This window comes from Temnothorax longispinosus, chromosome 5 (assembly GCF_030848805.1).
Source record: "Temnothorax longispinosus isolate EJ_2023e chromosome 5, Tlon_JGU_v1, whole genome shotgun sequence".
NCBI classification, from domain to species: domain Eukaryota; kingdom Metazoa; phylum Arthropoda; class Insecta; order Hymenoptera; family Formicidae; genus Temnothorax; species Temnothorax longispinosus.
The window spans coordinates 19742855-19756541 of NC_092362.1; the positions used below are offsets into that span (position 1 = coordinate 19742855).

General features: G+C 44.5%; 1 protein-coding gene across 7 annotated transcripts in view; it reads left to right on the top strand.

The window, feature by feature from the left end:
* The window catches only part of LOC139812786 (uncharacterized), a 207963-nt gene that overhangs the window by 186381 nt on the left and 7895 nt on the right, over positions 1 to 13687 (top strand). The window contains exon 1 of one of the 7 annotated variants that reach the window (XR_011731934.1): positions 150 to 474. The exons of 5 other annotated variants lie outside the window; for them this stretch is intronic. The gene's annotated coding sequence lies outside the window, so the exon portion shown is untranslated. Of the gene's footprint in view, positions 1 to 149; positions 475 to 10009; positions 10389 to 13687 lie in introns of those variants that run through there. One more of the 7 variants, XR_011731935.1, reaches the window with a different exon arrangement.

Here is a 13687-nt window from a genome sequence, read left to right on the forward strand (position 1 = left end):
AAATTCAATTCTTAATTAACCCATCGCGAGACGTTGGCATAAATCCGCGCGAATTTAGTGTTCCCAGCTGATCGTAACTTATACGAAGCTCAACAACTTTTAAAATCCCGTGAAACGAGTTAATAACTACCGTGCATGGTTCCAGGTCGTCGACTCGCGACTGGGTGGATCCGAGGGACCACTTTCAGCGAGCGATAACGACGAAATCACGAGCGTGACTCTCGTTTCCGCGCGGAGTTCCCTTTACTGGATCAGCTAACGTTCCCATGGGAGAGCGTGGTAGTGTATACCCAGCGACATACCAGGCTCTCCGCAAGACCAGGTGTAACATTGGAACGGCATTCCACGTTGCAACTGATGCGCGGCGCCGTGCAACGATCGTTGCACACGACCCCCGCGAGAGCGAGAAACACGATAACGCGAAAAGCTGAAAGTTGGAGAGATATGTACGGTGCATATTCATGTCAGCAGTTGGTAAGCTTTTTTTTAACTTAAAATAACATCTTAGATTTCACTACGAAATTAGAGCAATTAAAAATTATAATTAGGCGATTAATAAATATACAACGTATTAATTTCTAATATTTTTAAAAGTTTAATATTTTTTGTGAAATAGAATAATAATTATAGCAGACAATATCATTTCTAAGAGAATTATAAAAACATCCAAGTTTCTCCGTATGGTCGGCGTTGGATTGATGTTGCTTTAGTCGTCCATGAATTTATTATCGTTGGAGCTTACTGGTCGAGCTTACTTCCTTCTTGTTTCTCTCGATGAGTTAATAAACCGAGCGGCATCCGCGGCTTAGCACGATCGATGCGTCATCGGCCGTTAAGTGCGATTAATCGTGAGCGCGATCATGCATGCTCGATCGTCTGGTTCAGGGCTCGAACTGGGTCTTCTCAAAGATTCATAGCATAGCAGATTTCTTGTCTGCGCTGGCGACTAACAGCTTTTATAGGATTTTAAAACTGCAGGTCGTTCTTTGATGACGGCAAAACGGGATTAAGAATTATGATTGTGACAGAAAGAGTCATCAACTAATTTTAATATGCTGGATTATCGTAGATTTTTGAGAACCATTGTAACTTCATTCCGGTCATAAATCGATCGCCGAAAGCGTTACATGCAAAGTTTTAGGTTTTAATATCTAAAAAGAATGATACGATTTATACATATTTTTTTTTGTACACACGTTGATGAAGGATTAACCTGGAAAAATTGAGATTAAGATTTTTATGTATAACAAAATGCACACAAAACTGTGTGCAGAAAATAATACCGATAAATTATGGTTAAATGAAACGAACTGACAAAATAGAATTACGACGGAATTCTACAAAGAAAGGTTTTGCATATTGGGAATTGCTTGCACGGATAATTTTTATTGAATTGCTAATTTCCACGTGACCGCTGAGGCAAATGATATTAGCTACTCTTCGGTATATCGAGAGAAACGCATCAGGAAGGTAATGCCGTGGTATCTGCTCGAAAGAGCATTCCGCCATAACACAAGTTTAATTGGGCTCTGGTCCGTGGCTGAGGAGTCAACATTGAGTCTCATGCGAGAGATCCAGCGAAGGATTCCAGAATGCTTTCGGAGGGTACAATGTCGTTGTTACCACCTGGACCACCTTCGTCCAGCCGGCGGGATAATTGCGCGATGACATATCTGTGCTTTTTGTCAGTGACGACCACACGTGGATCGCGAGAACTTCTTCGTCGGCTGGCAATTAGACGATCGGATACAAAAGTATGCGAGTGTCGGAGCGACCCGGCCCGAAATCGATCCACCGGTACCTCGTCGACAGGACGGGCATTCGTCAAATAATTGACAAATGGATTTAATTGCTGGGGCCAGATTTCTTGTTGCGCTACCGTCAAACGCACTTGAACGCGATGAGATACTCGCGGCGCTAATTGCGAGATAATTTAACGTCGTGGGTCGTTTCGGTTTTAATAGCTTGATAGTGACTCTTCTCGTTAACGTACACGAAAGCCACTTTTGAAAACCGTCGAGAGAAGTCAGCTTCGATTTTTCTTCCCAAGAAACTTTTATGAATTACACCTTTCATATACGTTATCTTATATCATATAACATCCAAGGAAGACACTTTGAAATAAAGGAGTTATGTTTACTCGGAAGATTATATATTACTTTTACATTCTTGGATCTTTTTTCTTTGCCCGCGTAAGCTTATTTGTCCAAGTACGTTCCGTAGCCGATTGATTAAACTGGGACGACTAAGGTTCGCCATTGCTTTATTATGCACAGGTCGAGCCGTCGTTCGATTCGTTATCTCGGTATCCGCTAATTTACTCTGACAAATACGGATTGTTCGTTTGTCCAGAGTACAGCTGCGCGCTCATGCAGGCCCACATCCACGCTCGCCGCGATCCACTTTAATAAAGCGCACCGATTACTCACCCGGATGTTTTAGACCGGATGGACAGCACGGATATTAACCCTCCAGTATTATCGTGGGGGTCAACGCTGACGGCGGAGCAAGAAAGCTACGCCTACGTACTCGGAAAATCCGCGTATTGCAAATATTTTCATTTTGATCTGTACGTAATTAAGAATTCTATTAATCTTTTTTATTAACTTTGAGTGTTACATTGTTTATTCTTGCTTATAGTAAAGAATGTTTCGTAAACTCAGAGGTCTAATAAAATAAAAAAATATAAAACCTTCGAATTTAAATATTCATATGGCGTTATGTATTCAAGGGACGATCCGATTCTTGAGTTAAAACGGGACGAAACGGAATTGTTTGGTCCCGATCAAAATTCAATAAAATTCAACGCTGCTAGTGAATTGGAAATCGTTTCGTAACGTCTAAGAGAACCATTCGTGTATCGTGTTTCGGTCGTTGATTTAAATTTCAGTTGTGCCACTACGCGGGAAGGGCTCTCGAATCATTAGGATCTCCATAAACGGCCGGACGGCCTAACGAAGCTTCCTTAAAATACGCGATGTACGAGCGGTAACACCGCAGCGTCGCAGAAAGAAGAAAGAAAGGAGGAAAGAAGGAAAGGAGGAAGATCGAGGCCGAAAGTATACATCTGCCGCTTACCCCATAAACGCACTTGTAAATCAAGACACGCGCATGCAACCGCGAACGCTTCGCTGGTGAGACAGAGCCTATAGAGTCTTTGAATTATTAATACGAGCTTGCTTACTGGTCCAATCAAGTCCTCCCACCTGGCCACCTGGTCACTCTTCGGCCGATGTTCTTTTAGCGATATACCATATTTGAGACCGTGCTGCTCGGATGATCCTCGACACGATTAAGCTCTTCGGCGTCTCTTAAGGAGACGGCGAAAAGAAAGAAAAAAAGAAAAATTCAAAGCCCGCCGACGAGAGCTTCGTTCTCTGTAGACGGCAGAGAAAGAGCTTCGATGTAATCCATCACTCTACGTGTGGTAATACGAGAGACGCGCGTCTCGGCGAACACACGCGATTTTGTTTTCCAATGTTGAAGGGATGTTTGCGGATGTCTATGGAACGAAACAGCGACGGACAGACAGGTTGTTGAGAAATTCTCGAAAAAAATTAGGCCCATTCGAGTAATCTTTGTTTTTATTTTCCTTTATTTATATTCCGTTCTACATTTTAAACAGGCGGATACATAGCCGGAGAGATCAGCTATGTTTATTGCATGCCGATTCGTTAAGCGTTTCTCGCACACCCGTCGGCTACCGTGCTCGTAACTATCGACGAGAGACCGTGCGTGAACGTACGCGTACGTCTCCCATGCGCGGGAGAACCCATGCCCGTAGCAGTGGGAGAACTTTATGGAATGGTATGGGAGGGCGTCGGGTCGGCGCGTGGGCGGCCGCAGGCAGGACGCACGTCTGAAAGCTGGAGAGAGATAGTCCGCGTGGTATGCCACGAGGCCGAGCTCGAGAGGGGAACACACGGAGGGAAGAAAACGAAAAGAAAGGCGAGACGATGGAAAGAGAAAGAGAGGGGACGTGGAAAGGAAGAAGGAACGAGCCGTGGAATAAGGAAGGACGATGGGGGGCTCCTACGTATCCACGTATGGCAAAGGATGTACCGTGGAGGAGAGAAAGGGAGAGAGGGAGAGAACGAGGATAGACTGAGAGTATACCGGGCACAAGAGCTCGGATCCACAGCCGGTTAGGAATAAAAGGAGTTTTATATGACGCCGTGGTTTATGGCCGTGGGTTTTATCTGATCGCATTGCCACCGGTGCGGATTTCGCAATAAATTAGACCGAGGTGTAATTAAAAGGGCACCAGTTGCCGTCGTCCCGTGACCGTCGTGTAGCCACTACCGAATGAGAGGAGAATCTCTGTCCTTGGGAATCTCTTCGGGTTTCTCTTGATAGGGAGAACAACGGGCCACGATAGAATTTCTGTTGATAATTACGCAATCGTCAAGGATGTTCAAGTGAACATAGCGATCGAACGATTGTATTATTAATGATTGTGGAAAGAAATAAAACCATATTCTTTTGGAACAAATTAAGTTTGTTGGACACGCGGAGAAATCAGCGGCAATTTTCTTAATAAGATTTTATTAAAAATTCTCATTGCGAGTTAAAGTTTATTTATTTATTTATTTACAATATATTGTACATAATGTACAGAAATTATAGAGAATATTAAAAATCAAGGGAACGAACTTTAAAACAAGGATTGATATTTAATTAAACATTATGGCTCTTTAAAGGTCTAATTGCCATTAAGTGGCTCGAAATCCACCTCCGTGCATCATATGCGATATTGTCCATCATGGGATGTGTAATTCAGGGATCTGATGAGTGACCGGCGTGTGGTCAGCGTTGCGATCCAGCGTCGACTAATTTGTCCGTTCGGCAAATTGAAATTACACGTTGCTCTCGCGCCGCGCCGCACCGTTTCTCTCGCACTGCTGAATTATTATCGCGGTACGATGCGAACGATATCCTCGAAAGAGAACGATAATCAATTCAGGCGTTGGTAAAGATAATACCGAATGGTATCCTGACTTTCTCTACTTTCTGATTCTCATGCCGCATTTTCGCGAACGTCATTAATCCTCGGATAAAATATCCTTTTAACAGCGAAATCATATAGGTACGCGCTGATTGTTATTATGAGTATCGTGCAGACAGCCACATACATTTAATTATTACTTTTCAGAATTATTTTCGCCGAAATTATGCAACTTTCTTTCGATAAGAGTGCCGTGGCCATTTTTTGCGAATTTGATTTAATCAAGACAAAAACAAAAATAATGTTAGAATCTTATTCTCATACTTGTGGACACGTGCCGCATTCCCGATAATCGAAGAAAACGGCATAGAAACCGGTAACGGACGCTCTCGTGATAGAAAGAAATATGTCCAGAAGGCGTTTTGCGGGCAACTTGTTCGTGACTGAAGTAACAATCGCGAGGAGTTTTTCACAAACCGCGATTTATTACGCTCGTACCTGTCAATACGTTTTTCTCCAGGTTAGCGTCGCCGCTACGCGAGTCCGCTTCCGCTTTATCCAGCGTGGAATCGTGACCGCAAAATAAATCTAAAGGCGCCTCGAGATACCTCAGTCTCTTTTCTTAGTTCATCCTCGCATTCTCATGGACCTTCCGCGACCTCCCCGTCTCATTCCGCGGTCTCCGTGGAATTTTTACCAATTTCTGTCCTCCGACGTTCCACGCTCATCTTTCCTAAAATTCCCCGTGGATCCCGACGATCCTTCATCCTTATTTCTCCACTGTGCCTTTATTGTGTTTTTACGAGATTGTCTCTACCATATTCTTCTCTTTCTTTCTTCCGTTCTTTTTACAGTTCTTTTATTTTTTATTTTCTTCCTCCTCGTTCGCGATCGTCCTCCTGCCACCCGCCTAGCCTTTACTACTGCCTCCTCCAAGCCTTGTTTCTCCGTGGATCTATTCGTCTCTCATGACCTCTCCTCTATCTCTCGCTCTTCTCTCGCGTCTTCTTTCTCCCCTCGCGGGTGATCCCGAACCCGGTGATCTCCGACGATTTCTCGGAGCAGCCTCCTCCCTCTACGCCCCCGTCGAGGATCCCGACGAGAGATAACCCTTATAAACTGGAGCATTAGTAAGGCGCGGAGCAGCTCCGTGAGAGGGTATCTGCGGATCTACACGTTACGAGAGGGGCGCAAAGGCGTGCCACAATGAGGCCCGGTATATAAACCATATCTGCATCGCGCTGGGCCCTCCGCCGCAGAGCAGCGAATGTGGGACCACCACAATGTATATCGCACGGTCATACAGATGAGAGCATAAGCATCGCCAGCCGGTCCGAGAGTAACGTCTATGGGTATATCTTCCTTCGAGCATCTTACTTATGCCCCTAACCGGGCGGGCTCGCACAAAAATTGACGTAATTATCGGGCTCGCGCCTCCTCAGGGAAATTAAGCGAGGATCGTGTTGCGTTAAGGGAGTTCTAATCCTGATGAGATCATAATTAATTAATTCCGGACGTTATAATACAACGGCATTAAGATCAATAAGATATTTTCGTTATTACTCGCTATCGCTAATTTATTCATTGTATACGCTATTTAACGGAGATTCTTCTCAGCTTTAATAAAAATGTGGAACATAATAGTTGTTGGCTAATTTTTTTATCGAGAATATATAAATCTAGTGTCGGATTTGCAAATGTCTTTGATGTTGAGTCACGGATGCGAAATTCCAAGGATGAGAACGAAAGGAGGATCTGTTGGAATAAATGCGAGGACATTCGCGATTAAGTTGTATCAAATCCACGATTGAGTACCTCGTGTATCGCGTATTTCACCAGCCATAAATGTCCGGTTCATGGTATTTCCCATAATCTACAAGGGTGGACACGCGAGAGATAAGGAAACCAGCGAGAAAAACGAGGATCGATTACGAGTTATCTTCAACCGAGAAGACCGAAAGAGAGACGACGAACGAATCAGACAGAAAAATAGCTGCGAGAGGAGAAAGCAAGGCGTACGATAAAAAAAATATATGATGAGGGGTGGAAGGATAAGAAGTATAAAGCGTAAGAGTCGGAGATAGCCGATATCCGAATGAGCGAGAGAGAAGGAATCACGTGATGGAATAAAAACAGCGAAGTGTGGGAGAAAGAAGAGGATGATGGAGAGGTAGAAGAAGAATGAGGGAGAGAGTGGGACAGCTGGCAAATTCCTGGCTTGTGGTCGTCGGTCCTCAACGCGCAGGAGGTATCCAGGTGTGCGAAGGTGACGCTCTACAATAACTCCTTCGGCTTTATGTTGTGGGTGGTTTATACTTTATGTGTCCCGCGGGACAATCACGAAGCCGCGAACGATCCGGGCTCTTATTTCTACTTGCTCTCGCCCCGCTCAAAAACCTCTGCTCCCACCCGTTGTTTACGACAATTCGGGGTCGTTGTCGGCGACGCGTAATCGCGCGCGCGCATGTAGCGCATCCTGACGCGACTTTGCATGAGCGAGATTTAAGATACGCGGTGGCTTCTTCACCCTTTCGGAATAATTTTTCCGTACGAAATTATCGATATCATTACGACCTTTTACCGATTACCTCGATAAATAGAGGTCTCCGGCTTCTTGACCAAAGTTCGAACGCGCGTCCATTACTACTCTTTCCCTTTTAAATTACAAATACTGGTTTCACTGTACATAAAATTTATAATTACATCGAATACAATTTTTCGCGTCCGATTTTCGGGGATCTAATGAGCCGCTGCGCAACGCGCCCCCACATGTACCCTTAATTTTACTCCCTGCATCGATCATAATTACCAGGCGTGATATATGCGGTTGGTATGTACCGCAGGCAGGTGTGAAGAGTGCCCCTCGCGCGAGTGATGCAACGCGGTACCTCGCGATAAATCAAACTTCGAGAAGCGGCGCGGCCCCCGGATCGATGTCCGAGATTGGCAACGTGCCAATTTTCTCCGGGAGTGAAAGCAGATTTCGAGAAGGGCCGCTTGCGCACGACGTCCCGCAATGATAGGTGTGATAAATGCAATTATTTACGGTCGATTAAGAGCACTTCGACGGGCGTTTGAGCCGCCGCGGGTATCCGAAGCGGCGAGAAAATGCTTCCGATCGAAGCCCCCGATCGGGAGGCGGCCGAGCTCTCTCGCGTACGAGAGAGCTCTGTTCGAATTTTAAGCAGATTATCTGCTCGTCCACTCGCTAGCAATATAGCTCAGCGTGACGTGTTGCGAAAACGAAGTATCGCGCCGTGCAGCTCGATCAATATTTTTACATATTTTAATGTCAAAATTGTCATCGCAAAATTCGCCTTCCGATTTGGTTCATTGTATAATGTTGTATTTAAAAATGTTTATAGTAAAAATGAAGGTAAACAGAATATTAAGTAAAGTAGATAATAATTCATTCAAAGCAAAAATGATGTAATATGTATGAAACATTCCAGTATTGCTATTACATTATTATTACTTAATATGCAATCAAGTTTTAATTTTTTTAATTCACGAATCCGACATGTAGAATATCGCACGCATGCCACTCTTCATATTGGCCTAACGAAGACCTCCGATCGTATCGAATCGAAGAGAAGACTATTCACGGAGCTGGAGCTCCTTTATTTCTTCTCGTGTATCTGCTCCCGAGTCCCCTCCTCCTTCCTCCCTCAAATGTAGTGTCCTCGAATTGATGCATCGCCGTGTACGAGAATATTTCACGTCGCACGTATTGTCCCGCGCATGAGAAAAATATTCCAGTCGCAACCCACGCACAATGCGTAGAGAAACGTGTGGCGAGAGGATACAAAAAGAAAGGATATCTTCGAAATAAATCATGGATCTAGGCAACAGGTGTACAGATTGCTTCACCATTCGAGTTCTTGCATCCAGCGCGTATAGTGGGAGATTCATCTGAGACCATTCACATGTATATATATAGAATATATACATACTTTTTCCGAATTACCGAATATGTCGCGCATCGTCGAGGAAAATGTACATCAGGAAATACAATCATTTTTCTTTCGATTCATGAGAACGGATCTCTCTGTTAACCGCATTGAAAAACCTTGACTTTGACGTATCTCGTATATTTGTATCGCTAAGAAACATTTCGTAGTAAGTGAAAATATTCTCATAAAAGGCTTAAACCACATTATTCATGTTATTATTAAGCTGTAGCGTACGTATGTGGTGTATGGTTTGATTAATATGATTATTTATTAATGTGGTTCATGCGTATGGGATAAAAAAAGTGGCATGGAGAGCAAATGAGCGTGTTGGGACCGGAGGTGCGTTCTAGGACCGGTCAAGAAGGATGGCTTTCGTGCCGAATAAAATGATATTAATCGTAAGAGCCGGCGGGGGTCGGCGGCTCTCCTCTGTCCTAGTTCACAATAAATAAATCCACGGGTCCCCCGGCCCCTGCGGTGTCCCAATTAATTCGATCTTATTGTAACGCGCGACGCGTCCTCGGGATACGCTCTTTGTGATATCGACTTTGGCCACGGTCCCGAGAGTACATTATCATTCGTCGTGCGTGTCCCCTGCCCCGACGAATTTAATTAAGCCGCGAGCAACACGCTGTCGCTCCGGCTCGCGGCAACACCGTGCACAAGTCCCCCGAGCGCGTGGAATGCGCGTGTTGGATAAATAACTTTCAAATTACACGCGTAACCATTACGACGTTGCGCGAGAGGCCTCTTATCGGGCCCTCCGTACGGCAAAGTCAATTTAACTTCTCGCCGCGATTTCTTGGCCACTCCAAAAAAGTTACACAAGCAGCGCCGAAGCGTGCTTAAGACCGCACGAAACAAAATTAATTCCTGCTTGTGACGAGAACTGTTGGAGCCATACACAGACATACACATATATATGTGTACATATATATATATGTAGTAGCTACATTGCTCGTTGATAACTGCTAACAATTTTATAGGACACATATCAGACGGGATATTTTTCGTCATATATATAGCTAGACAGGATTTTAGTTGTACATCTCTTTATTACTTATAGTTTCTCTTCTTTTTCAGAAATATTTATTATCATAAATATCGCTCCATTTATATCGGTCACGAGTTCTGATTTGAAATGAAGATGGGTCGCATCTAGTCCAGACGTACGTGCAACTTATTTAGAAGTCAGAATTAAAGTGCAGGTGCGCGGAATTGTCTCAGGCCGCGGGCTACGCGCTGCAGCAACACGGGTATATACGCGTTTCGATCGCGATGGAATGTTGATGTAGGATAAATATCCTTGAAATTACACGCGTAATCATTACGACGTCGCCTGAGGTGGAACACGGTAGGCGCTCTCTCGGTGCGCTCTTGGTGATCATTCGTTTTACACGCGTGCAGATTGGATGGTACGATCGGCATTTGGAGACGAAATCGGGATTGGACCGGGCGCGATAGCCGCGGGGCCCCGAGACACGAAAGTGGTACGTTGTAAAATCCGACTTTTGTTATCTAGTCAATTTACAACGCTGCAAATTGGTACGGCTGATTGCCTTTTCTTAGGCAGAGAAGTTGAAGATAATCTTGTATTTATAGAAAGATTGATAGGGGTTGTTAATACGAGACAAATCGAAAAAGATCAATTTCACTTCAGATATATATAGTAATCTTTAGATAACAGTATTAAAAATTGCTTCCTAAAACATTGAACAATATTTCGCTGTTTATTATATATAATAGTCATAAAAAATAATAATGGAAAAGATTATTAGGTAGTAAAGATTTTATTTACCGATATAATTTTTGCCAATTTGAAATCATATGGAATCTAGTTATTATCTTTCGATAATTCGACTGATTGCTGTTTGAAAAATAACAATCCACGTTGATAAAATCGATTGAATCGTGAACTGATCGAAATAAAGTGATAATTACCGTTACGACCGCCGAGGTACACCTTGGATTCGATGAGTGCGTTTAAAATGAAACGAGATCAATCTATGAAAGTGCAGCGCAGGTCAACTACTCGTCGACGAAGCCCCTATTATAACGTTACATCGCTATAAATACGGAGCGAAATTATAGCGATGTAACGGCAGGTTATTACGGCGCGAGGGGTTGAGCAAATAATGTGTACTAAATATAAAATCACCGGTAGTTAAACGAACTCGAAATTACGCGCTTTAGTGCCGTTTGAAGAAAACTCGCAGGCTTGACGGGAAAAACGTACGTATTAATTGGATAGGAACCGATTCTTCTTTCGCTGATTAACCATCCGGAGAGAATAAGGTACGAACAATCTCGTTAGGGACGTCCAGATAAATCAGCGGGCTCGATGAAACCGTTTATAACGAAGTGAGATCTAACTGGAGTAACGCATTTCTCGGCCTCTCTCGTATATATTCTACTAGCCGCGGCTATCCTATTATTACGCGGAGAGCTGCCAGCACTCCCACGCTAAGGGGTAACCTGATCGGGGTTAATCTGACCCTGACCTGCAACACCTGCGCGCGCGCGCGACCCAACCTAATTCCAACTTTTTCCTCACCCTCTCTCAGTTGGCTGAGTTGGCTCGCTTTGCGTCTCGGGCTGCGTTGTCCCGAGGCGGGAGATAAGAGCGAAAGATAGGAATTTTTTTCTTCTTGAGACTACCATACTCTAACGAAGACTCGCATTGGACCATGTTCGATGTCTTGTATAGTCATCAGCTACGAAAAGTATTAATGAGTTTCCAACGTCATTAATGTGATACTGTGAACGTTTCTCTTTCGAGATAAGATGACAGAATATAGGAGGATATAGCTCCGTTGTTATTACAAAAAATGAAAAGAACATGTTTCCATCGAGCATTTTTATTCCTATGAGATACGCTGTTTAAAAATTTGTTACAGATTAGCGTGAAATTTATCGAAGGATGCGATGTGCCTCCTCGTTCCATCCAGAGTTCGTATCAGGACCCGTAGATAGATAAGCTTTATAGGGGCGGGTTGAGGACGGGAAAGAGAGTATCGGAAGAGGATTCGAGCCTCCGGTATTCCGGGCTAAAGTTATGGCAGGTACGCGTTCGACGCCCGCGATCATAAATCCTGAACGCCGCCGAATGGGATGGGGGTAGCATTGTGGTTTTATATAGGTATATAAAAAAAAAAGGAGGAAAGCGTTATGGGAAATGTCCTATCGGGAGGCGGCGGCGGGCAGGTGCGCCGGCCATATAAGGTTAAAAGGCCATACGAAGTCGACTCTCGCTTCGAAGCGCGATAAACGCGTTGCGCGCGCGATTCGCTCGTGCCTCGCCCAACTTCTCTACATGAGGAGTTATTACGTACGCCTACGCCTCCGGGCTCGGCCGCAGGAAACTCGAGGCGAGGACTCGGTGACGGCGAGAGTAGGGAAGGGGTTCCGTTTTTTGGTGTGTATCTATGGAAATTGAACGTCGAGAGAGCCGGCGACTAGCCGTTAAGTTGTAAATCTTGAGTGCGCGGCGTGAATTGCACTTAGGAACAATCCTCTGATTGGCGATGCGCAGTACGGTGACGTAGGATAACGGAAACGACAATCTTTTATATTGCTGATCATTTGCATCCTGATATCTGTACAAATTATTTTGACAAAAACACGAAATTCCATTTTTCGTAATAAAACGAAATATCCACATGCGTATTTTCATTAATAAATTATTTCTGCGTGTAATTGAATTACATTTTAATAAGAGTCACATGCCTGTAATTATAAATTGTTTCTCTTATTATTCGTGTGATTATGGAATGTGATTGTACAATTAATTGGGGGATTCAGCGTATGCTAATTAACATCGCCTTTTAACTCGGTGCGATACGCCGCGACGGCGCGCTGCGTCGTGTATACACGTTCCGGCATTTAATCTTCTCCCGGAGAGTGACATTATTAGCCACAAATGAGTGAGACTCGCGCCGGCAAATGGCTACAAATTAACTATGTCTGCCAGTTAAGTGGTCGCCGCTAATTACGACGTACACGTCAATGTGCCTGGTAATTATGCCCGTTGCAGCCGCACACAGGCCGATCCCGTTTTTTTCGCGAAAGAGAGAGAGAGAGCCGTGACTAATAATGCGAGATCGAAAAATCGTGGTATCGATCCGGCCTCTTCGGGATACACCGAGGCCGAACTCCCACAGGGTGCCATCGAAGGACGGTCCACCCGCTGATCCGTACCTGTGTTCTTTTAATTGGAACCAGAACCGAATCGCCGATCGGCTGCAGGTGAATCGCAACGATTTGTATCACTGGCAGATCATTACTCATCCGTCCTCGCGCGCGGGGAATTATAGCGAGTCGCCATTGTAACGAGTAGGAAAGAATCGAATCCGTTCCCCCCCCCCCCACGGGAGGAAGCGAAAAAGTTTTTCTTCGTTATCTGCCCACGTGGAGGAACACAGTTCTCGTTGTGATCTCTCGGTTTTGCCGCGGGAGAGATCGCAGCCCCTTCGTCAGCCCTTTTGTTTAATCTACACGACTGTTCCACCGGTGCGAGAGCGAACGAGCAAATAAGCTGACTAACGCCAAGATTAATATAATACATCGTTTCGAATTAGCCCTTCGATATAACGAGATTTTGCCTTTTTTTTTAGTTCTTTTATTACACTTTACTCGCGCTGCTCCTATTCGTTTGCTTTTCGTCGGACGTCGCTGCTGCGTTGTCGGGCCGCTAACGATCCGGTTAGTGAAACAGACGGGGAGATATTTTCCTTCTGGCGTATCGATTCACGTTGCGCGGGGTTACAGATGTTTCAGCAAGTGTTCTAGC